Source organism: Peromyscus leucopus, chromosome 5 (genome assembly GCF_004664715.2).
Source record: "Peromyscus leucopus breed LL Stock chromosome 5, UCI_PerLeu_2.1, whole genome shotgun sequence".
NCBI classification, from domain to species: domain Eukaryota; kingdom Metazoa; phylum Chordata; class Mammalia; order Rodentia; family Cricetidae; genus Peromyscus; species Peromyscus leucopus.
In genome coordinates, this window is record NC_051067.1 from 85,782,282 (window position 1) to 85,808,172 (window position 25,891).

Sequence of the window (25,891 nt, forward strand, 5' to 3'; positions counted from 1 at the left end):
TCTGGGAATGTCCTTCTTAGGAAGGGGAACAAGGGGACAGAGCATGGGAGGGACACGTCTTACCCACCGTGCCCATGTGCTGAATCAATCTGTAACAATGCCCCTCTGGTAGGTACCCCTACTTACGACCCTCCAGGGCCATCTGCTGTGGAATCTGTGGACGTCACCCCCACCCTCTAGCAACTGCTTTCCTAGCTCATATAGCGTATGTGCACCACTCAAGGGCCTTAATTCAGACTGGAAGCCTGAGGGACACCAAGTGGCCAAGACACACAGAACACATCCATGCATTTCCTCAGGAGCAAGGCACACACTCTAATCTGGATACAGAGAAGAAAAGGCAACGTGTTGGGGACTGTGAGTAGTTCAGAGACTGGCTGAGCAGAATACCAGTGGCAGACTTGTCACAGTGATATCCTGGGGTGCCGCCCAAGCAGCAGGAACCCCCCACACACATGAGATGTCATAGAAGGAACACTCCATTCCAGCAGGTGTCCACTCCCCCTACAGGGTACGAAGTCCTAAATGGCTAAGCCTGGGTGAAATGCCCAAATCCTGACTCAGCTACTTTGATGGACAGCAGGCTTTCACACCAGGGAAGATCACAGCCAGGGTGGAAGCCATACCTGAACACACACCTTCATCTTCTAGTAGCCAGGGACGGAGGGGCTATTTGAGTCACATTTTAAAGGCTGAGTAGGAATTTACTAAGTAGCCATATGAGAAAAGATGCTAGAGCCAGAGCGGACATGTGGGATCCGGAAATGTCACTCCCTAACTTGGTGACACACTAATCATTTTGTTCATTGACGTTTCCATCCCCTCCTCTGACTAGCTTCCTGCCTGAGTCCAAGTGGAGTATCTGATTCATCCCGTCCCATGTGGTTCCCACCCTGCAGGGTGAGGGGGGCAGGAAGTGAAGAGGACGGGAGACTCCGAGGTGGGTAGGGAGCACAAGGGCCTTGTAGGAGTCTGGCTTTCCACTGAAGAGAAAGACAGGGCCCTGAATAGGCAAGTCAACTCAACTTTAACGCCGAAGAGAAGGTCCTCTCGGCAGACTTCCCGTCCTCCCCGCCCCTAGGCTCCAGCACAAAGGTTCTTCCATCTCAGTCTTGGAAGGTTTTCTCCAGGCATATGACCACTCCACTGGCCCAGTGGGTGGCTTGTCCTGCCGTCTCCCACCCCTCAGAACGCACGTTGTGGCAGTATTGAGAAGTGATTGGCTGTTTGAGAGGAACTCATGCGTTTTTCAGAGACTCGGCTGAAGGGTCGTGAGCTCCTGTCAATCAGGAGTGCACTGGGGACTCCCAGAGCAGACTGTTAGAAAGCTGGGCCACCCTTGTCTTCTGCCCCCTCATCTGGGGCTCCATGCCTGTTTTTCCTATTGGGAGTTGAAGCAGTGTGATGCCTTCTTTAAAGCCGTACTCGAAGACAGCGGCTCTCAACCTGGGGTCATGATCGTCAGAAAATATATCTTTCTTGTGGTCTTAGGAACTGAGAAACTGCTCAGTAGCAAACTACAATTATGAAGGAACAACAAATAAATTTTTTTGTTTTGGTTTTGGTTTTTTGAGACAGGGTTTCTCTGTGTAGTTTTGGTACCTGTCCTAGATCTCACTGTTAGACCAGGCTGGCCTCGAACTCACAGAGATCCACCTGGCTCTGCCTCCCAAATGCTGAGATTAAAGGTGTGCACCACCGCTGCCCAGCACAACAAAATAATTTTAAGGTTGGGGTCACCACAACATACTGTATTAAAGGTCTGCAGCCTTAGGAAGGCTGAGAACCACTGCTCTAGGACTTTAGGCTATTAAGTTTACCATGAGCAAAGTAAATTTGACATTTTTAAAATGCATGTACATGCATTCATGAATCTATGTGTTCATCTGTGTGCAGGTGTGTGTGTGTGTGTGTGTGTGTGTGCCTGCATGTAGAGGCCAGAGGGTGAATTCGCTTGTCTACAGAAATGCTGTCTCTCTCTCTTTGACCGGGTCTCTCACTGGCCTGGAACTCACCAGTTAGGCTAGACTGTTTGCCAGTAAAGCCCAGGCATCCTCCCTCTTTTCCACAGCCTGAGTCCACAGCATCCCTGTTCTCTTCTGCCCTTCGATCTCAGAGCAAGAGTCTGAGACCAGAAGCAGCCAGGAACGTGGGGAGGGTTCTTGAAAGGCCCCCCGCAAAAACGCTTTCTAGGGGCTGGAGAGATGGCTCCGCCATGAAGAGCTCTTGCTGCTCCAGCAGAGGGCCCAGGTTTGGCTCTAAGCTTCCTCATGGTGGCTCACAGCTGCCCCTAACTCCAATTCCAGGGGATCCAATGCCATCTTCTGGTCTCTGAGGGCACCAGGCATGCATGTAGCATACATACATACATACATACATACATACATACATACAGGCAAAGCACTCCTACACATAAAATAAACATGTCTTAAGAAAAGGAAAGTGTGCACCAGCCCCAGAGGTCCAACAGGGAATTCCAGGCTTTATTTACACTGTTGTCTTCTAGGGCAGCGAAACCAAGTTAGAAGCCGCGGTGGACCGAAACTTCTCCCTTAAGGGGCCCCCAAAACCCAAGGCCTTCCCTTAATGCCACAGAGCAAAAACGGGAGATCTTGCCACCCAGGCAGCTCCCCTCCCCTGCCCAGAAATTCTTGCACCGCCAAGGGCATTCTGAGAAGTCCTCTAGAGTGTCACTCCTGCAATCCCACCCTAGCTGGGACCCGGGAGCGAATCCTTGAGCCATAATGGAAAGCAGATGTAGCCCCCCAGCATCCTTCTCTGTCACTGTAGAACAGGTCTCCTGTGACAGTGGGGGGAGGCACTTACAGGTCACCAAAAGGTGCCGGGAGAGCATGTAGCAGGACCTATGGCAGCTCAGAGAGCAGAGGCTTGTTAGAACAGAAGCAAAGAGCCAGACTCTCTCACAAACCTACTCCCCACCCCCCCACCCCCCAACTCCCAGTTCAGAAGCTCTGCGTGGGCTGATCTCTAAAGATCAGGACAATCATGGCCCAGGCCAGATGCTGGCAGACCTGATTAGAATCCATTGCCTGGAGGCTGTACCTTCTGCTCTATCCAGACAGCAAACAGTGCTTCCCCTGGCCAGGGCCCTGAGGGCGTATCTTGCCACCACAGATGTTGGCACCAGGCTGAGTAGGGACTAGGCCTTAGGAAGATGAGTGAGATGTTTTTGCCAAACAAGGAACCCTTCCCACCTCCTTGGGGTGTGGAGAACCATTTGTCTTACAGTCATCCAAGGGATGCCTTTTTTTTTTTTTTTTTTTGGATTTATTTATTTTATGTATATGAGTGCACTATCTGCAATACGACTTTATGCCAGAGGAGGGCATCAGATCCCACTATAGATGGTTGTGAGCCACCATGTGGTTCTGGGAATTGAACTCAGAACCTCTGGGAGAGCAGAGTCATCTCTCCAGCCCCCACTCCTATCCCCGGAATACTTTTACCCATAAGTCCCCAGTAAACTGTACTCTGTCCAGACCTGGGTCTGTTCACTGTTTCTTCAGTCTCCTAGCACCTTGGGCCAGTTCTCACACACAAGGACCCGGCTTTCCAAAGCAGATAACCATGTAAGCTTCACCAGAGAAGGACTGTGTGCGCTTTGGCCAGAGGAACCTGGTGTTGATGGAGGCCTCAGGCCATTGGTTGGGCTGTTGTGAAAAGTCTTTCCCTGGGGAGATGAGAACATCTGTCCTTTCCTCCCAAGGTCCCGACACAAACCGAAATACTGTTTCAGCACAATTCACCCTGGGAAACCAGTGAGCTTATTGGGCTTACTTACAGAGTGCTGGTGACCCCAAAGCAGCTGCACTGGAACGTCTTCACCCAGCATGGATGCCCCCCCCCCCCCGCTGCTGCATAGGGAAGCCGTCCTCCCTCGTCCTCCACAGTCTGTACACTCTTGCCCTTTCTAGAGACCTTATGCAATTAGGGCAGAGTTGCCTGGGAGGAGGGGCCAGGAACTCGGGTGAGGGTCCAGTGACCCTCCCGGTGTCCTTCTGATCTCATGAAGATGGTAGCACTTTGGCTCATAGGATAATGGCTTATAACACAGGCAGAACATATGGTGAGTCTGGGAAAACAGGTCTCCCAGAACCCTTCTTGGCAGGCTGGTTCCACAAGACCCAGTTCTCATTGCCACAGGACCTTTGACTCTCGACCTCTCTGGATCTTCTCCTTGTGCCTAATAAGATGTTAACCTCTGTCCTGACCCTTCATTGGGCTTTGTGGGTTTAAGTGCATCTAAATATGGCCTGTGCTTGTCTTTCTGGGTGGCGGCTAATTGTTTGTATCCACTGACACCCCTCTGCCAGCACCGAAAGGTGGAGGTCCAGCCACACATAACGGTTGGAGAAATGTGAGCTGAGTCCTACTGTTGGACTGTAATTCCTTTCACAGACACAGCTGACATCCCACCATGTACCACAGGCGGGGACTCCACCACCTGACTACAGGAAACGGAGTCTGGCTAAAATCAAGGCGTGTGTTAAGAGGTGAACCAGGAGGGGTGGGAAAATTGGGAATCACAGCCAAGTAGTCACCGCAAAAATAATGCCACCTGCGTCTGCCTGTCAAGAACTTTCTACATTCCTGGTTTGGTCCTGGGAGGGAGGAGGTTAGAGGTCACAGGAATTCAAGACCCAAAGAAGGGAACAGAAGTAGAAGGGTTTCTTAAGCGTTTCTGGCACAGGCTACATCTGCTGTAACTTCTGGTCCTGCCTTCTCATGGAGGCATGGGAAGGTGCTACAGTCATTGTCTGCCACAAGACAGATGCTGGAGCAGAGACTCGGGGAGTCAGGGTTTTTGGTCTAGGAGAGTGGTTCTCAACATATGGATCTTGACCCATTGGGGTTGAACGGTCCTTTCACAGGGGTCACATATCAGATATCCTACATATCAGATATTTGCATTTGATTCATAACAGTAGCAAACATACAGTTATGAAGTGGCAACAAAAATAATTTTATAGTTTGGAGTCACCACAACATGAAGAACTGTATTAGAGGGTCGCAGCATCAGGAAGGTTGAGACCCACTGGTCTGGGGTGATGTAACCAGCACTTAAAGAGGACTTGAGCCTGGGGTGTTGGGGGTCATGGCTGTGCTCCTGACTGCCATCAGTGCTCACGTGACTTGTCTCTCCCCTCCTCCCCAGAGCACTCATGGGAGAGTTGCTTCATTGTGGGATGTCACAGGGATCCCCTCTATGGAAGCCAGAGCCATCCCCAGCAGGAGCCTGGCCTCCTGTTCTGGGACAAGGACAAGGGGCAGGGCAGCAAGTAGAACTTGAAACAGAACCAAGGCCAGTGGTTTCCAGGACGGACCCTGGCCTTCGAATCCCTTCCTCACCGCCCACCTCTTCCCATGCCGCCTCAGCTCTGCGCCCCAGCTTTCTTCTGTAGGCTAACTAGGCAACCCTTTCACCTGGTTCTTGGGGCTCCTCAGTGTCTGGAGGAGAGGCAGCTGGAGACCGTGCTTGTCCAGGTCAGGGTTCAGGTGATGAACAGTTGTCATCCTGCAGAGCGCGGGAGCCAGCCGGGAGTCAGGACCCGGGACCCAATTCCGTGAAGTTTTGCTCAGTGGCTCCTCCTGCCTTCCTCCTGATGAGGCGGGGAAAGAAAACCTGCGCGGGTCCTGCGGCGCCCTGGCCCCACCCTCCGCCCGGCAGATGCCCACCTTACCCTGCCTTACTGGCAGGCACAGAGGCACACCCCAGCGTCTCCGTCTGCCTTTGCCAAGCGGCTGCGGGTTCCGGGCACCCTCCCCGCGTGCCTTGGGGCTGGCACTTAGAATCCACGTGATTTCTCGGCAGCGGCGGCGGGTTCCATGAACAAGCCAACAGCGCTCAGTGGCCACTTTCAGTTTCATGCAGAGCACGGCGGCGGAGCAGGAGCGGAGTCGGTGAGTTACCTGCCCAGGTGGGGGCGCGGATGGAGATTATGGGTTCGGATTCTGCGCCGAGAGGGAGGAGGGGTGCCAGAGGCCGGGCGTATGGACACATGGACAGATGGGCGGGTGGGCACTGGTGGCTTAGCAAAATGCAGTCAGCCACTCTGCAGTTTGGGGGCCACAGAAAGTGGCAAGTTGGGGAGCGACTCAGTTTGGGGAGTGTGCTATGTGTCTGCGCTCCCCTTCTCCTGGAGCCGCCCCAGTCATCCTCTGGAGCCAGCCTTTCTTGCTTTTTTTTTTCCCCTTTTCCTTTTCAACTTCCATTGCCTTATTAATGATCACAGAAGTCCCCTGTTTGTTACACACGACTCCGAATTTTCAGCCCCAAACAACAACAACAACCCTTTCATTATACAGTAGAAGAGATGAGTTTGGCTGAGCCTTGACAACTTGCTGTTTTTATAGAAGAATGCCTCCTCCTGCCAGCCTCCAACAGTCGCCAACCTCAGGTTTTTCACCAGCGGCTTTGTTTTGAAACAAATGCCAGGTAGAGAATCTCAACAGAAACATCTCAGAGTGTACGAAAAGACAGGAATCCTTAATATATAATATATAATATATAATATACAATATATAATATATAACATATAATATATAACATATAATATATAATATATAATATATAATATATAATATATAATATATAATATATAATATATAATATATATATATAGAGAGAGAGAGAGAATATTGCGTTAAAAAAAACCCAACTATTCTTTAACATCATCATTTCTATTTCTAATGATCATTGAAACCCACCATCACAAGGGGTAGTCCTTTGTTCCTGGCCTCCCACGTTGCCATGTGGGTTTCAAACCATTTTCTCACTCCGAAAAGCCGGAGCTGGGAGTCGCGGGAGCGGCCATTTGGGACCGTCCTGCAGAGCCTTGGGTCTTCAGTCCTGTTTGCGTGTGTTGCTGGGATTCTTCCGAAAAGGTGGAGTGGGGGGCTTTGTATATAAAAAGGTCTTTTGAAAACTGACTTCCCATGATTGGGAAGAAGGCCAGGGAATGGTAAAGATGGGTGTAGCCAAGCCATATCTGGAACGTCCTCGTTCCGAGTCACTTTCTTTCTCTCCGAAGGACAAGGAAACCTGGAAAACCACCAGCTTCTATCCCAGTGGTAGGTCAGACCCTGGGTTGAGTTCTCAGCACCACAAAAACAATGCACCAGGCCTGTTCTCCCACCAGAGAACAGAGCAGGGTGGCAGCCGGTGACTTGAAGTTCGTAAGGCTCCTGCTGGGTGCTTCCTTCAGACCAGTCTCCAGAGTTTATGCCTGCCTGCCCTGTCTCCAGAACCAGCCCCCACCTGTCCTGGAGTGGGGACCCCCTGGGGCCCTCAGCACTGTGCACTTGCTGGTTGACCATGAGCTAACAATTACATGTCTTGGAAGCTTGAGTTCCCATCTATAATATAGGCATAATGGAGAGTTCAAATTTTGTCTCCTGGATTCAATGAGACAAAGCAGAAATAGTGCTTGGCCACAAGATCAACGAGCTCTGGTTCCTGATAGGACAAATGCAGAAGCTTAGGGAATGCCCCAGTCTGCTGGGCCTAAGGTCCTGACTGCCCCCAAGGCACAGGTTGGCCTGGTCTCAGAAGCTAAGTGTGATCAGGCCTAGGTAGCTCTTGGTTGGCAAAGTTTGCTTAGGCTTGTCCCAGGCTAGCTGGAGAGTGGCAGGGCTTGGCCAGTGTCCTTGTACCCTAGCACACCTCCCTCTCTCCTCTGAAGAGAACCCAACAAAACTTTGGCGAATGTCTTCTCCCCTGTGTTGGGCGGTGTGTTGGGTCCCTTAAGGAAGGCATGAAGTCCTGACCTCCACTGCCTCTGAATGTGACCTTATTTGGACATAAGGTGGCTGCAGACAGTTAAGAGGAGGTAGTGGTGGGGGCCCAGCACAACTTCTGCCTGGTAATAGGGGAGAGCAGCATGTCAAAACAGACACCTTGGGGCAGGCAGCCATCTTGGGGAGGCAAGGACGGCAGGCACAAGCCGAGAAATGTCCAAAATCCCAGCAACCACCCCAACTGGAAGAAGGGGGGCTCCTTTCCTAGTGCTGTGGAGGGCCTCTGGCCACTCCTGGGTGCAGACTTCCAGGCTGCAGCCAGCAGAGAGCCAAGCACGACTGTTTCCGTCAGTTCTTGCTGGGACTGTTACCACATCATCTCAGCATCTCTCCTCAGTCACCTGCAGAGAACTGGGCTGAGGAAGTGCACACACTTAAGAAATTTTAGGGGAGGGGTGTGGCTTAGAAGTCAAGAGTTTGCCTGGTTGCAGAAGATTTGGGCTCTATCCTTACCACAGAAGACAAGCCAAAACCTCTTTGTAGGTGTTCTTGGGGGTGCAAAGCATGGTTTCTCTTTGCCAGATCTGTTCCTGTGAGTGTAGTTGATAGCCTAAACCCTGTTTGGCTGGAACTAATTCTGTGGAAGAAACATAATTTAGAAGCAAAACAGAATAGATCCTACTGGCTGCTGGGGCAGGAGGCTCCGAGAATGGGATCTCTGGCCTTGACAGGCCCTCAGAGAATCCTGTGTAAGACAGGCAGAAGCGGGAAGCAGGTGCCGCCGACTACTTGTGGGACTTGCCCCCCATAAATGGGTGTGATTGTGTAACTGGCATGTTAGCTTCAGTCTCTAGGTCCCCAAAAGCTGGGAGAGTTGTTGTAGCCCCCATTCTTCTCTGGAGGGGAACCCTGAGTCTTCTGCTGTATGGATCTTGGAGATGAGGGTGGCAGGCTCGGTTTTCCTGGTCACCTGTGACTGCAGTCTTCCTCCTCTCTGTCACAGTCATTGTCCTGAGCCAAGGACATAACCGCGTCTCTGGGTTGGAGGCCGGGGGAAACCTGATTTAACTGGTTCTTCCTGTCGAAGCCAGACTGAACAACATCCCAGGTGCTGCTTGGATCACTCCTCTGTCGCTCCTCCACGGGCTCTTCTCCACAGGGGCTTGACCACCCTCCACTGGCACCTACCCTGGTGAAGGGAACCACATGGAGCGCATATGCGGAGGCCTCTAGCACTAGGTTGTCCCATGTGTGTACCCGTATTTTAATGGGCTCAGATGTTTAAAAAAAAAAAATCTCACTTGTTAAACGAAATAGTATGGACAACATTAAAACAAAACCAAGTCCCAGGCACGGTGGCATGCACCCAGTACGTAGGAGGCTGAGGCAGAAGGCTTATGAGAGGTGGGGCCCAGACTGACCTATGTGGTGAGACCCTGTCTCCAAATTTTTTTTTAAATAAATCATTTAATTTAGTTAAGTAATTAATATATTCATCTAATCACCCAGTGTCATTGGGTTTCTGTGTCTTCTTCCAGAGTCTAACCAGGCCTTTACAGACAAGAGTATCCAGTGTTTTCCCTGCATAGTTAGTTTCATTAAATAGACTTTAGATTATGCACATATATATGTATACAAATAAACAGACATGTACATATGTGTTCCATACCCATATGCACATACACACACATGTATTCCCTCTCTTATGATGAGAATGTACTGTATGGTGGGCACACAAGGTTTTTTTTGTTTAATGCAATAAATAATCTTTATTTTCTCTCTATATTTATTATTTTGCTGCTAGGGATCAAATGCAGGGCCTGGGGCATGACAAGTGAGTGGTTTCCCACTGAGTCATGTTTTCAGCAGTCTTTATGGATGTATACTCTGTGAATAGAGAGACCTGTTTATGCAAGTATATCCTGTACTTTGACCATATAATAAATGCATAAAGTAATATGTATATTATTTTATACATCTATATAAAAATCCAGGATGCACAAATGAAAGAAAACATTCAATATCTGTCTTTCTGAGTCTGTCTTGTGTTCACTTAATCTGGTGATCTCTAGTTGTGTCTGTTTTCTTGCAAACACCATCATTTACTTTTCTTTATTGGTGAACAAAATACCATTTTGTATGTGTATGTGTGTATGTTTGTATGTGTGTGTATGTACGTATGTGTGTGTGTGTGTGTGTGTGTATACTACATTTTCTTTATCCATTCCTCTGTTGACAGAACACCCAAGCTGATTCCACAACTTGACTATTGTGAGATGCTGCCCTAACATGAATATCCAAGTATCTCTGGGGTATATGGGTTTGGAGTCCTTCAGGTATTCAGGAAGTGGTACAGTTGGGTCATATGGTAATTCTATTTTTTTTTTTTTTTTTTTGGTTTTCTTTCTTTTTTCTTTTTTTTTGGTTTTTCAAGACAGGGTTTCTCTATGTAGCTTTGCGCCTTTCCTGGATCTCACTCTGGTGTTTGTTTGTTTGTTTTCTGAAGTGCCTCTGTATTAATTTCTAACTGGCTAAGCTAATTTTATACTCCCAGTGACTACACACACACACACACACACACACACACACACACACACACACACACACACACACACTCCTTTATTCTTGAATCCTCAAAGGACTTGATGTTTTCTGAATGAGAGCTATTCTGACTGCGGTGAGATGGGATTCATTGTTGTTTCGGCGAGAATTCTGGTGGCTAAGGAATCGAACCTTCCTTGAATGCCCGTTGGTCTTTGGTACTTCAGCTTCTGGAGCTGTGCTCATTTTCTTAGTTTGTTGATCCTGTTGTTTGGTTTTCTAGTATTTAGTGTTTTGAGTTCTTTATATATTCTAGCTATTAATCTGCTGCCACACGTACAGGTGAGAAAGCTTGTCTCCTGTCAGGTTTTGGTTTTGTTTGTTTGTTTGTTTTTACTTAATTGTTTCTTTGGTTGCACAGAGGCTTTTACATTTCGGATGAGCCTAGTTTTCACTTGCTAGTATTGATTCCCATGCTAGCAGAATTCTTTTCAGAAAGCCTTTGCCTAAAGCCGTATCTTGAAGTGTTTGGTTTGTGTTTTCTCTAGGCATTTATTTCAGAATTCAGGTCTTTCATTAAAGTCTTCATTCCAATGCTAATTGATTTCTGTGCGAGGGAAGAGATAACTACCCAGTTTCATTCTTCTCTATGTGGATATCCAGCACCATTTGTTCATGAGGCTGTTTTCATTCCAACATATGTTTATAGAATGTGTCTTTGTCAGAAATCAGGTAGCCGTTGTTGTATGGGTTTATTTCTGGATCCTCTATTTTATCCACCGTGTGTGTGTGTGTGTGTGTGTGTGTGTGTGTGTGTGTGTATGTACATACCAGTAACATGTTGTTTTTACTACTATGGCTCCATAGTGTATATTGAAATCAGGTTTGTGATGCTTTTAGCTCATTCTTTTTGCTCAGGGTTGCTTTGGCTCTTAGGGATCTTTTGTACTTCCAAAATTTTATAATTTTTTTTTTTTAATTTTGTGAAGAATGTTAACGGAATTTTGATGAGGATTGCCTTGAAGCTATAGATTACTCTCAGTAATATAGCCAGTTTCCAATATTAAGTCTACCAATCCATGAGCAAAGGAAGTTTTTCCATATTCTAGTGTCTTTGATTTCTTTCTTTGGTATTTTAAAATTAGCAGTGTAGAAGTCTTATTCCACTGTCTTGGTTAAATTTAGTCTAAAGTTTTATTTTTTAAGGCTATTGTGAATGGATTTTTAAAAACTTTCTTTCTCAGGGTGTTCATTATTGGATACAAAGTCTGCTGACTTCTGTGTCGTTTGCCTCCTGCCCTCTGCCCAGTATTTATGGGTTCTAAGAGCTTTCGGGAGCTTCAGATGCATTCGGGAAGGCTCATACATGAGATCATGTCATCTTCAAATTGGGATAGCTTTACTTCTTTCTGATCTGCATGCTTTTTTTCCCTTTCTCTTGTGTTATTGTTCCAGCCAAGACATCCAGTACTATGTGGATTGAGTGGAGAAAGTAGACGCCATTATTTTGTTCCTGGCTTTAGCAGAAATATTTTTAATTTGTCATATCAGGTTTGCTGTAGGTTTGTCATTTATGGCTTTATTATGCTGAGATATGTTCCTCTTATTCTTAATTTCCTCGTGGTTTTTATCATGAAGAGATGTTGGATCTGCCCAAGGCTTTTTCTCTATGTGTTGATAGAATCCTGCAATTTCTGTCCTTGAGACTATGGCTGTATTAAATGTGTTGATTGTGTTTGCTGAGCCATTGCTGCGTACGCGAGTGAAGACAGCTTGATCATGGTGAATGTACTTTTTGATGAGTCAATAACTGTGGTTTGCTAGTATTTGTTAAGAATTTTTGCACCTATGTTCATTACAGAGATTAGCCCATAGTTTTCTGTTTTGTTCTGTGAAGTAAATGTTGTTGGCTTTTAAAAAAAAAAAAAACTCTTTTTGCTCTTTTTGGTGGGCCCGCCACCCAGTTCCCAAATAACCACAGAGGAGACATTATGAATGTTCTGCCTTAGCTTGGCTTATTTCTGGCCCCCTTTTAAAAAATTATCTCATCTATCTTTTGCCTCTGGGCTTTTACCTTTCTCTATTTCTGTACACCTTTCTTTACTTCTTACTCTGTGGCTTCCTGTGTAGCTGGGTGGCTGGCCCCTGGTGTCCTCCTCCTTTTCTTGCTCCTCGATCTTTTCTTCCCAGATTTCTCCTCCTATTTATTCTCTCTGCCTGCCAGCCCCACCTATCCTTTCCCCTGTTCAGCTCTTTATTAGACCATCAGGTGTTTTAGACAGGCACAGTAACACAGCTTCGCAGAGTTAAACAAATGCAACATAAAAGAATGCAACACATCTTTGCACCATTAAACAAGTGTTCCACAGCATAAACACATCTAAAAATAATATTTTACAACAGTTCTGTGTTTGTATAGGTTTGGTGTCTAAGCACTACTGGCTTTTGGTTTTATATTTTGAGACAGGGCCTAAGGTTTCTGTTTGTTTTGTTTGGGTCCTGGGAATTGAACCTAGGTCTTCATCTATGCTGAGCAAGTTCTCTGCCACTGATCTACATCACAGTCTCATGCATTATTTTGTTTACTCTTCCCCTTGTTGTATTATGGAGTATTTTGAGGAGTGTTGATGTTCGTTCTTCTTTAAAGGTCTGGTAGACTCAGCAGTAAATCCCTCTGAGTCTGTGGCTTTTTTTTTTTTCAGTTGAGCAACTTTAAAAAATATATTTCATATTTGCTTTGTGTATTTGATTTTTATGATTCTTTGGTGGACAGAATGTTATTATAGTTGTTATAATTTGTGTGTGTTGGTGCATGTGCAAGCATATGCATTCATGTGCATACCACATGAGCAAAGGTGCCCTTGGGATCCAGAAGAGGGCATCAGATCTCTCAGAGCTAGAGTTCCAAGTGTGAGACAGCCTACAGAATGCTGGGAACTGAACCCAGGTCCTCTGCAAGAGCACTGGGTGCTTTTACCCACGGAGCCATCTCTCCAGACCCCTAGTCCACTTTTCTAACATAGTTTATTCTTTTCCGTGGTCTCCTCAATGTGTTTATTCCCCTCCACGTGTATAGAATTCCCTCAAGTGTCTTCTGTAGTGCTTGTATGGCGTTCATAAATTCCTTTGGTATTTGTTATACAAGGTTTTTCTTTGTGTTTCTCCGTCGATTTTGCAGGATAGTTTTGCAGGATATAATAATCTGGATTGGTAGGAATTGTCTTGCAGAGCTGGAACTGCATCTTTCCATATCCTCCTGGCGTTTAGAGTTTCTGTTCAGAAATCTGTTGTTATTCTCATGGTTTGCCTTTTTATATGACTTGATGATACTCTCTGTGGCTTTCAGTGTTGTTTTGGGTTGTTTGTTTGTTTGTTTGGGTATATACACTCACTGTTTTAACTGTAGTACGATGTGGGGAGGTGTGTCTACCTGAATGACCATCTAGCTTCCTAGATTTTCTGCTTTGACTTTTTTGGGAGATATTTTTTTTTAAAAAAAAACCCTTTATTTATTATAATTGTGTGTGCATATGATGCATGTGTGGGTGCATGCCACAGCATGTGTGTGCAAGTCAGAGGACAGTTTTGTGGAATTGGTTCTTTCCTTCCATCGTTATGTGGATTTTGAAAATCAAACTCAGTTCATCAGACTTGTACCTTTTCAGCCATCTTGCTGGCTCTATTTCTTTTAAAAATATTTTTATTAGTCTATAGTAATTATACATAATAATGAGTTTCATTAGGACATATTCATACATTTATATAGTGGTCATATCTACACACAAGTTATCCTTTATCTCCCTTCTACCCATTAATCACGTTCTTCTTCCCAATTAGCCTTTCTACTGGTGTATGTCCCAGTGAGTTTCATTAGGGTTGTTTACAGGAGCACATGTGAGGCTTTACACAGCAGCACTGATCAGTGTCATCTTCCCCACCCCATCTGCCATTGACTCAGGGAGGGGCGGGGCCCCATCAACACCACTTCCCCACCCCTGCTTTCTCTGACTCATACATTCTTTCCACCTCTGCTTTTACAATGCTCCCTAAGCCTTCCAGTACAAGTATAGATGTCCTGTTTATGGCCGGGCACTCACCATCCATTTGTCCTCAGTGCTTTGACCAGCGAGGCTCTGTGGTCACCACTGACCACTGTAAAGATGGAGTTCCTTTGACCCAGGCTGACAGCAGCATTAATCTGAATTTGGGCTTTCATCTGGACATTTCTTCCCCAGCTTCTAGAGTGTTCGATTTTTGTGAGTTTATTGCCTACGCTGTTGGCTGGTGAATCTGATTTCTTTAATTACTGAAAGACCCGAGGAAGTCTGTGTTTGGGAGAAAAGCTGGATATCACCTTCTCATGAGGGACACTTGTAACGTTTGGGAGAGGAGAGACAAGGAGCTGTGAACCGTGGTGACTGGAGGAAGAGGGAAGCAGGGCTGGGTAATGTTGCCACCCCTCCCACAGGAGTTCCAGAGCCCTGTGGGGAGGCCACAGCTTCCTCAGAGTGGTGGTGTGGCCGGTGGCTTGGTGTCCCAGTGCATTCTCCCTCTCAGAAACGGCAGATGCACCCTGCTGACATCCAGGCATGGATGTGGTTGCTGTGAACATTCTTCCTGGCAGCCAGAGCTTGGCTCCGATGCTGGATTGCTTCCTCAGGCTCGTTCTAAAGGTAGACTTCTCAAGGAAGAGGTTGGCCTTTATTTATTATTTTATTTTATTTTTTTTTTGTTTTTGTTTTTCAAGACAAGGTTTCTCTGTGTAGTTTTGGTGCCTGTCCTGGATCTCGCGCTGTAGACCAGGCTGGCCTTGAACTCACAGAGATCCGCCTGGCTCTGCCTCCCGAGTGCTGGGATTAAAGGCGGTCGGCGCCTTTATTTTTAAAATGCTTGAAACCCTGTTGCTAAATCCTGAAAACTGTATTAATAGATGGCTGCTGTGAGTAGCCCAGAGGCCCATCTTATGGGCAGAAATATGAGCCGATCCCACCGCAGTCGGCATTAGTGGTCTCAAGGTCTTGTGCTGGGAAAGAAACCACTGACTGTTTTACGTCCTCTCGCTGACATGGAGAGGTCAGAGATCCTCTAGCTGAGGACTCACGCAGGAGGTGTCCACCCAGTGAGCTCAGGAGGCTCGGGGACCGGGCTTTGGGTTAAGTCAAATCGTAAAGGGAAACGTTCATTGTTCTCTTTTCGGTTCCTGTGTCCCATGCCCTTCTTAGTCACAGAGAAACCTCTCAGCCGGTGTCAGGTGTCTGGGGAGCGCTACATTAGGAAGGATCAGCACAGTCATGAGGGGGGCCAGACCTCAGGTCAGAGCTGGGAGCAACACCAGCTCCAGTTCCACAGCCTCATCTGGTTTGCTTCTGGGGGTTTCTTTTAGGGAATTTCTTCAGTTTGGTGAGTAATACTTAAAAAAAAAAAAAAAAAAAAAAAAAAAAAAAAGGTTAAATGGGAGATGGTCTCCAAAACTTTGGGAAGTGACGCTCAGGTTGTCATACCAGGTAGTCTTCATATGACAAATGGGTAAAAAAAAAAAATCTAGGAAATTGCACACATCCTTGAAGAGCAGGCTGTGAGGGAACGTCCTGCAGTTTATTTCTGCAGTTCTTAGAACCTTCCAAGTGACTGAGGCTTTGTCTGTAAGCAGAAAGTAATATAAATCTGCTGAAACAAGCATTTCGTTTTAAGAGAAGACCATTGTCTTTCCATTTGGGCACAGCCCCAGGTTCATCCCGAGGCTTAGGCTTTATTATTATTATTATTATTATTATTATTATTATTATTATTATATGATGCTAGAGATTGAACCAGGAGCTGGCCGGCATGCCATGTGCGTTTTTATACAGCATAGCTCATTGGTGGTGGGGCAGCATTCTACCAATATAGCTGTGTCCATCCATAATCCACCACCTTCACACCCAGAATGACGCAGTATGGTAACAACTTATTGTGGGTGTCTGGGTTGTTCAAACACGACTGCAGGAATCTCCCTACCCCAGAATCAGGTGCCCGAGTTGGTTCCATAGCTCAAGTGGCTTTCTATGCTACAAGAATGTATTTATCACTGTTCAAGAGGCTAAAGTCTAAGGTTATGATACTAACATGGTATGTTCCAGGGGTCCCTTCTCTGAGCTGCATACTGCCAACTTATTTTTGTATGCTTGTATGATGGAAAGAGTACTGTAGAGCATGCTGGGCATTTCAATAAGGAACAAGCCCTACTCCTCCCCCACATCCACCCCAAACCCTTGGGGGTTAGGGTTTCAACATATGACTTGGGGGATGACGGAAATACTGTGATCGTAGTCCCACATGCTCTAGCCATTGGCATTGTCTCGCTTTCCGCCAAGTGAAGTGGCGAGGTCCTAGAACGGACGTGTGCCTAGATGTTAAAGTGAGCAAGCGATCCTGCGGATGAACCTCACCTGGGAATTTACCCCTCTTCCTCTCACATCTGACCTGTTCCTTGCTCTCTGCTTAGCCTCCCACAGCAGGACTGGATTCTTCTGGGCAAGCTGACTCCCTGCCCTGGGAGCTAAGATTTTCAAACTTTAGTTTCGTTCTTGTTTGTGTGTGGCATTCTGGGCCCTGCCTGCAGGATAGAGAACCTGACAGAGCCACCCTGTGAGGACCTAAGGTGTGAAAGAAGAGAGGCTAAGGTAGGCATCTCCCTTGGAGACACCCCCTCGGGGTCTTTACGCGGACATAGCTGCCCATGTGACCTTCCAGTCCCCGGGGCCTTTGGAGCCTCACAGAAGGTTGGCATAACCAGGACTTGGATTGCTGGAGGAACAGCGTTAGATATATGCATAAAGAACCAGTTTATTCCCAGGAATGGAGAACTGGTGTCATCATGGTCTGGCTATGGTCCCTAGATAGTTGCTGTAGCAGCCACCAGGGGACTTTCCACTGCATGAACTCCACCCTTGAGACTATGCTAATAGATAGCTCACCCCGCCCCTGCGTATTTCAGATGTACAGACAAGTGCAGGCCTCTGGTCTGGAGAGGCCAGGGAGAGGGTTACAGCACCCAGACACATGTGGGGCCTCTCCTCTGAATGATGGGCCCAAGAACCCAGGGCTGAGTGGTAGAGACCTTCCCTCCCCAGCTATCTGCTGCTCCAGCACCCTGGTCCCAAAGGAAGGCTCATTTGGATTCCCTAGGGGCCTCAGTGGAGAGTCTGATCCTTGAGAAGGAGGCAACTCCATGACATGTGCTGAGCTGGGAGTCAGATTCCCAGGCCTTTATTGATGGAAATGTTAGGTTGAAGCCCAGGTCTGGAGTGGGTGCAGAACCTATCTCTAGATGGCAACAGCTATCCAGAGCATTGTGAGGTGAGAAATGTCCCTTACTTACAGCTCTGAGGCACAAGGGGTCCTTTCTTTGGGGATGAGGTTTCCATTCCCTCCTCTGTAAAGCACTGTGACCACATGGTTTACCTGCAGGGTTTTTTTGGTAGGTTGATTTGGGGGTTTGGGTTTTATTTATATAGTGCATTACTATGTAGCTTAGGTTGTTCTTTCTCTCTCTCTCCCTCCCTCTTTCATTCCCTCCCTCCTTCCCTCCCAACCCCTAGGGGTTGATCCCAAGGCCTCAAGCATGCTAGGCAAGCACTCAATGGCAGCTACATCTCCAGGCCTGTCTTCGAACTCATTTTTCTGCCTCGGGCTCCTTGCCTGGCTTGAGGTAACTTTTCTAAAGCGAACATTCACACACCTGCACACATTATCATTACCTACTAAAGTGTATGGATCACAGATGTTTCTTACCTGCTCTTCTAGCTTCTGTGAATAAAGGGAAAGGATTGCTGGCATCGCCCCCCCCCCCAAGGGACCACGAAGGAGGGAGAGTCTTGTGGACCAGGCCTGGCCCCATTGTACCAACATTACCTTCCCCTCTTAGGACCCACTTACCCATCTGTGCCCCTCGCAGCCAGGGCACCTCCAGCTTTGTCACCCCTTTGATTCTCCAATGTCCAACAGCATTAGCCGCCCTTGGGGGAAGGCAGAAACTCTGGTTCTCTGTCTTGACTTTTTGTGAGCTGAGCTTGATATGAGGGGTTCTGAGGGGACCGTCTGGCCTCTGTGACTTGAGTTCATGTCCGGGTCCCCGGACCCTGACTTGTCTACCCAATCTTGAGAAACTAACGCCAGCAACACTTCCTCTGCTGAGGTACTTCTGTCCAAGTGACTGTCGCCATGACTAGAGGTGGCTTTCTGGTCTCCCCGGGGCCATATTCTTCCTGCTCCTGAGGTTAGCATTCCATGCCCTTTTATTTCTACCCTCCTCTTTCTACCCTATGTCCTCTTTCCAGCCGGCACCACAGGGTCAGAGCTTCTCATCTTGGCCCTCTCAGCGGGTCCTTAGCAGAAAGAAGGAAGGTGGAAACCCCCTTAATCAAATGAAGACACAAGGTTCTGTTTCCCAGCTCATACATCCCTCCACAAGTCTAGGGCCCCAGGCGAGAGAGAAGTCAGTGGAATTGTAGCCAGCAGTCTGCAATGCACACCTGTCTCCTCTCACGTCCCTCCCTTTCTTCTTCAAACCCAGCACCGGGCTGGGGGTGGGGCGGTACCGAGGAAATAACAACAATGCCAGCGGTGAGAAGAGTTAGCAGGAGCAATTATTCTCACACAGCAGGTACCACCATGTCAGACAGGACATACCTCATGGCAGCCTGACCAAGAGCCTGGAATCGTGATCCAGTGATAGAAACTACTGTGCACGCCTGCCACATCCACGGCACTGGGCTGCTCACGTCTGTATCCAAAAGGTGACCCTTAGCTGATGGTCTCACCTCACTAGAGAGACCTGGTGCCTTGCCTTCCCTTAATAAGCCTGGCCAGAAACCGTGGCTGACCTGGATGTCCACGAGCCTGTGTCTCCTGGCAGGAGCAGTCACCCACACCCCGATATAGAGTCAGGCTTTCTCCCACTCTTTTGCCTAGCCTTTGTGACCACCCCATCCTGTTTACCTCGGCCCTTCATAAACAACTTCCATAAGGACCTGTCTTGGGCTCTGCTTCTAGGAATCGGACCTATAACATCCCCCAATTTGCAGAATAAGACATTGAGATTCCAAAAAGCTGAGTAACCCATGAAGTCTCACAGCTGGTGCCCACCAGCCGGAAGTTCAGGCCAGTATCAAAAGATCAAATCGTATAGCATAATATGAATAATCAAAATAACAATGAAAGATTATCTTTATATACATAAGAAATAGCAAGTACCACCATAATGAGAAAAGAACACAGTAAAGTTCACTGCGTTAAATATGAAGGCTTGAAGTGATTCAGACTCACAGGAGCCATCAGCTTAGGAGGCTGAGGCAGGAGGATTGTGAATGTGAGGAGCTTCTTAATGAGAATGTCTCAAACAAAACAAAACAAAAAAGCTAACTAAATAAAGAAAAAGCAAAATTTCAAGAAAATATCACACAACTGTGTACTATACTAATTTAAATATCCTGAAAAATGAGCAATTATTAAAAAAACAGAAATTGCTAGCCATTAATTAAAAGTAAGTGGAAGACAACCAATACAAAGAGAGACTTTTTTAAAAGATTCGTGTGTTTATTTTAATTGTGTGTATATGTGTGTGTCTGAGTGGTGCATCTGCATCCTGGTAAGAGGGTACTGAGTCAGTAGAAACTGGGGTTGCAGGTGAGTGTGAGCCACATGCAGAGGATACTGGGAATTGAACCCAGGTCCCATGGAAGAGTAACCAGTGCTCTTAACCACTGAGCCATCTCTCCAGCCTCCAGTGTGTAGGTTTTTTGTTTGGTTTTGTCTTTTTGTTTTTCAAGACAGGGTTTCTCTGTATAGCCCTGGGTGTCCTGGAACTTGCTGTATAGCCAAGGCTGGCCTCGAACTCAGAGAGATTCACCTGCCTCTGCCTCCCCAGTGCTGGAATTAAAGGCGTGCACCACCTGGCTTCAGGGTAGTTTTAATTAGCATTTCTTTGCTCGTTAAGGATGTTGAACAATTTTTTCACATGCTTATTGGCCATCTGAACTTCATCTCCTGGTCAAAGTACATGACAGACTCAAAATAAATTACCTTCATGAGAAGTAAATATTTGAAATGGAGTACTGAGAATTAAAAGAGGTAATCCCAAAGGACATTTGCCTGGTGTTCAGCAAATATTCCCCATGTTGTTTATTTACATTTGTTAACCTCATTTTCAATGAAATGTAATATCATTCATTTCCCTGTCTCTCTGTCTCTCTGTCTCTGTCTCTGTCTCTCTCTCTCTCTCTCACACACACACACTACTACTACTACTATAACTACTACAAGTAGAATAAAGTATTTTCTCAATAGGTTTGAGTTATTTTTTAGTTTAAATATTCCTTCCTAGTCAGTCCAAATTCTTATCTCTATCACTACCTTCATGCACACATTTTAGGACTTCAGTGTTTAGGGGACTTTCATTTTTTAGAAGCATCACCCATCATTTCCTGTGCTTACCATCATTTCCCTTCTTTATGCATTGAGGAAATGAGTATTCTAGCTTTTGTTTCTGTTTGTTGTTTGGTTTTTGTCCTGGAACTCACTCTGGAGACCAGGCTGGCCTCAAACTCATAGAGATCCTCCTGCCTCTGCCTCTTGAGGGCTGGGATTAAAGCAGTCAACTGCCACTCCTGGCTGATACCCTAGTTTTTTTTAATGTTGATGATTATATGATTTTAAAATCAAGAGGTACATATCAAAATGGTGGGGGGCCGGGGCTAGGCTGGAGAAAACGCCTCAGTGGTTTAGATCTCTTACTGCTCTTTCAGAAGATCAAGATTTGGTTCCCAGCACCCACATAGTGGCTGACAACTGCCTGTAACTCCAGTTCCAGGGGATCTAATGCCCTCTTCTCACCTCCGTGGCTTCTTGCATGCATGTGGTGTACAGACAAACACTTGGGCACACACACACACACACACACACACACACACACACGATTAAATAATAAAACAAAATAAAATAAATGGTGCAAAGTGACCGGAAGAGTACAGTGGAAGCCAGGCAAGGGGGTGCAGTCTGTCACCCCAGCTTCTGGGCAGTGGAGGCAGGAGGATCTGGAGTTCAAAGTCATCCTCAACAACACAGAGGGTTAGAGGCCAGCCTGGGCTACATGTCTTAAAACAAACAAAAAAGAGTACAGCGTAATAAAAGACTGTCCTCCCTCTGTTGTCCCTCAGGTCCCATCTTCAGATATAATTTGTCACTAGTTTCCTGTGTAGCTGTCCAGAGTTGTTGTCCATGTATACAGACACATTTGAAAAATATAGTTGTTATGGGTATGATACACATACCTGTAATCCCAGCACTTGGGATGCAGAAGGCAGGTTGTGAGTTCAAAGCTTTATCTGTGCTGTATAGCAAGTTCCAGGCAACCTGAGTTATTTAAGGGGACTCTATTTCAAATTCAATCAATAAGTCAATTGTCAAAGCTTTTTTCTTCCAAACATTTCAATTAAATAGAATTACATTATTTCCCCTCCCTCCTCTTGCCAAGCTCTCCAAACACGTCCCCTCCCCATACACACACACACACACACACACACACACACACACACACACACACACACACACACACACACACGGGTGCACGCATGCGCACTTGCTTCCTCTCAAATTCATGGTCTCAGTGGAAGTGGTGGTGCACGCCTTTAATCTCAGCACTTGGGAGGCAAAGGCAGGCAGACCTCTGTGAGTTTGAGGCCAGCCTGATCTACATAGCTAAGGCTACAGTTCAGAGGTTTAGTCCATTATCATCATGGTGGGAAGCATGGTGGCATATAGGCAAACAAGGTGCTGGAGAGGTAGCTGAGAGTTCTACATCTGGATCCTCAGGCAGCAGGCAGCGATAGTGACACTGAGCCTGGCTTGAGCATTTGAAATCTTAAAGCCCACCCCCCGTGACACACTTCCTCAAACAAGGCCACACCTACTCCCAACAAGGCCACACCTCCTAATAATGCCACTTCCTATGAACCTACGGAGGCCATTTTCATTCAAACCACCACACTCCGACTCCCACATTTCTTCATTGCCGGCAGTTCTTTGTCTCCGTCCCTGTGAGATTCCCCCTTCCATGTTAGCATGTCTGTTGGTGGTATAACTTGATCAGGTCTTGTTTAGCAGGCATGTTGTTGAGGTACCATGGCTGTAGCTTCCCTGTCATTTCTAGGAGACACAGTCTCTTACAATCTCTCTTCCCGTTTAGTTACTGCTCTATTGCTGTGAGAACACACCAAGGCAACTCCAGTTTCCAAGAGTTAGCCCATTATCATTATGGTGGGAAGCAGACCAGCATGCTGCTGGTGCTGGAGTGGGAGCTGAGAGCTTTATATCCTGATCTACAGGCAGAGATAGATAGATAGATAGATAGATAGATAGATAGATAGATAGAGAGAGAGAGAGAGAGAGAGAGAGAGAGAGAGAGAGAGAGAGTTTGGCATAGGCTTTTGAAACCATAAAACTCACCCCACCCCAATGGCACACATACTCCAACAAGGCTGCACCTTGTAATCCTTTCCAAACAGTTCCACTAACTAGGGACCAACCAAACATTCAAACATGCAAGCCTCCAGGGGGCTGTTCTCATTCAAACCACCACAGCCTTCCTCCACAACGTTCCCAGAGCCTTAGAGTTGTGCTGCAGATGTATCAATTAAGTCTGAGCATTGTACAATCAGTTGTTCTATACATTTTGACCAGTTATGTAATGGTCTCTGTCTGCTGTGAAGAGAAGCTTCTTCCGGGTGACAGCTACACTCATCTGTGGGTATAAGGAGGAGTATTTAGAATGCAGGTAGGAATTATGCTGGTATTAGTAGAGCCTACATGAGGCCAAAGCTTTTTAAAAATTTGTATTTCTTTAGCAACCATGACTCATCTAGCGATACCTTTTGGGTCGCTGCTTCCTATGTGTGCATCATAACCCATCTCCTGTTGATGGACCCTGGCCTTTCCCTCAGTTCTCAGATGCAGTAGCAGGAGAGCAATCGCTATTCTTGTCGGTGCGTACTGGAATTCTCACAACCTGGACTCCAATCCTTTCGAATTGGGGCAAGCTATTTAGCTTATTCCCCTGTTCCCAGCTGAACGACACGCTGTGAATACTCACCGTGAAGGCCAGCTGGTGAGCATCCCTGCCCCTGTCCCTGAGAGTCCTGTCGCTATGTCCCAAGGATAGTTCAAACATTTTGCAGGACAGCCTGTGTGCCCTACTTCGTCCTAATAAGTGTAAGTCACTAATGACATTTTAATTTTTCTGCCACACACACTGACAGTGCGACAAAGCAAACGCTAAGTGGAGGAGAGTGTGGCTGTCTGTGTTGCCGAGTTCCTGTCCTGGTTTGGATTCCTTCATGAGCAAACCTGGAGACAAACACAGCTCATTCACTGAGGAGGTGGTCCCAGCAAGCACTCTGGGGACAGGAAGTGGAGGCAGGGGAGGTCAAGTTCACACTATGGGTAATGGGAGCCTGCCTAATGAAGAGGGAGCTGGGTGTTTACACACCAACTCTCAGCATCCTTTGCCTAAGGAAACAAATTAAATCCTTGGCCTCCAGCTGAGGCACGTGTGAAGTCAGATGTGAACCAAGTACATGAAGGTGAAGGTGGGGGCCTGGGAGGGGCCACAGGGATTTTAGGACATCCTCCAAGGAAAGGAACCACAGACTCACCCATCAATGGAGGACAGGCAAGCAAGCTTGCTTCAGCCATCCACTTCAGAGGGTCAATAACCCCTGGGGCCTGTGACCTTGTGACTGGGGTAATTTACATGTAATGATAACTTACAGACCTTTTCCCTGGAGTACTTTTAACAGGTCTCTATCCACAAATGTAAAGCAATACCTGTATTTGTTTTCCCCTAAATACTGCCATTGCTTGTCCTTGGCCGTATTCTTGGTGTAGTTGTTAGTCTTTTCCATGTTTTGTTAGAGTCATTGGTCTATTAGGAAAATCAGCTGATTCTCATATGTAACACCTTTTCCAGAGTGTTGCTTTCATTTTATCATTGACTTTTTCCCCCAATAGAAAATTAGTGGATGATAAAGAATGTTTCATTGTAACACATTTTTTGTATACATTGTTTTCAGTAACTTTATTCAGGTGCAGGGCACTTCCTTATGAAAATAATCAGTCCTGGTGTGAGCATTCAGGGACCAGTTGTGTGTGGGCAATATTTTCATATCTCTTGGGTCTAGACCTAGGAATGGCATAACAGGGTTTATGATAAACTTCCAAACTGGTTTCCAAAGTAGTGGCATCATTCCTGACAGCAATATAGAGAGCTCCAGTTTCTCCAAATCCATATCAACAGAGTCCATCTTTTTCCTCACAGCCAAAGGGTGTGAAATGCTGTGTTCCCAGGTTTGTGAGCTCCAAGCAGTTTCTTAAATTATTGTTTATTATTAGGGGGGGGGGGAATTTGACATGTGGGGGCCATGGCGAGCACGTGGAGCTCAGAGGACAACTTTTCAGAGTCACTCTCTCTCTTTCCACCTTTATGTGGGCTCTGGGAATCAAACCCAGGTACTTGACAAGCACCTTTGCCTGCTGAGCCATCTCCCCAGTCCTAAGCAAAACATTTAAAATGCACTTAATTAAAAATAATTATTTAGGAGCTAACAATGGGCTCAGTGTTTAAAAACATTTGTTGCTCTTGTAGAGGATCGGAGTTAAGTTTCCAAAATTTATGTTTGGAAGCTCACTAATGCCTGTAACTCCAGCTCCAGGGGATCTGAGGCCCTTTTCTGACATCCAAGAGCACCCTACATGCATGTGCACACACATACACACACACACACACACACACTCACACACACACACACACACATAAATAAAAAGCAAAATAAATCTTTCATAATTGTTCTTTAATGGACTGTGGTGGCAAATACCATTGACTAGTGAGTTTTGCATGGATATGAGGCTCATTTGGGTTCTATACCATTCCTTTGGTCACTGTTTTCTATTTTTAACCCAAGTTCCTTACAGTGGTGACCACTAGAAGATGTTTTACTATATTTGGAAGCTTTCCCAACATACCGGCTGCCTATCCCCTAAATGGCCCTTGGGTAAAATTGCCTTAAGTTCTTCTGTCTTGTGTGTCCCTGTGAATTGACTCTAAGATCTTGTGGTTGCTAAATACATGCACACATGCTGTACACAGAGCTGCAGCCTGAGCCCTGAACTGTCCAGTTCTAACTGAAAATGCCTTGCACTGTTGCATTTAACACACATCCTGTTTGCCTTTTTTTTCCCCAAATGACTGTTCTTGTCATCTCATCAAGGACTCGGGGGTGGCCAGATGGACTTTAAGTTGCCCTCTGCCTGACGTCCGTGTAGAGATTTTTTTTCCCTTCTACTTTCTGTGGTTACAGACAGGTGTGTCTTAGTCACTTTGTGTGGCTGTAACAGAATAGCACAGCCTGGGTGTCAACTGTTGCTCACACTCTCCGAAGCTGGGAAGACCCAGATCTGCATGCCAGCACATCTGCTGTGTGGTGAGGGCTTCCCAGCCCCCTGCTGTGTTTTCATGGGGAAGAAAGAGACAGTGGCTTCCTGCATCTTCTTCTAGGGACAC

General features: G+C 46.6%; 1 protein-coding gene across 6 annotated transcripts in view; it reads left to right on the forward strand.

The window, feature by feature from the left end:
• The first annotated feature begins 5,391 nt into the window (after positions 1 to 5,391).
• Positions 5,392 to 25,891, forward strand: part of Nlrc5 (NLR family CARD domain containing 5) — an 83,408-nt gene continuing 62,908 nt past the window's right edge. For 2 of the 6 annotated variants that reach the window (XM_037206095.1, XM_037206096.1), the window contains exon 1: positions 5,394 to 5,922. The gene's annotated coding sequence lies outside the window, so the exon portion shown is untranslated. Of the gene's footprint in view, positions 5,923 to 23,027; positions 23,441 to 25,891 lie in introns of those variants that run through there. The other 4 variants (XM_037206093.1, XM_028871464.2, XM_037206097.1 and 1 more) reach the window with 3 other exon arrangements.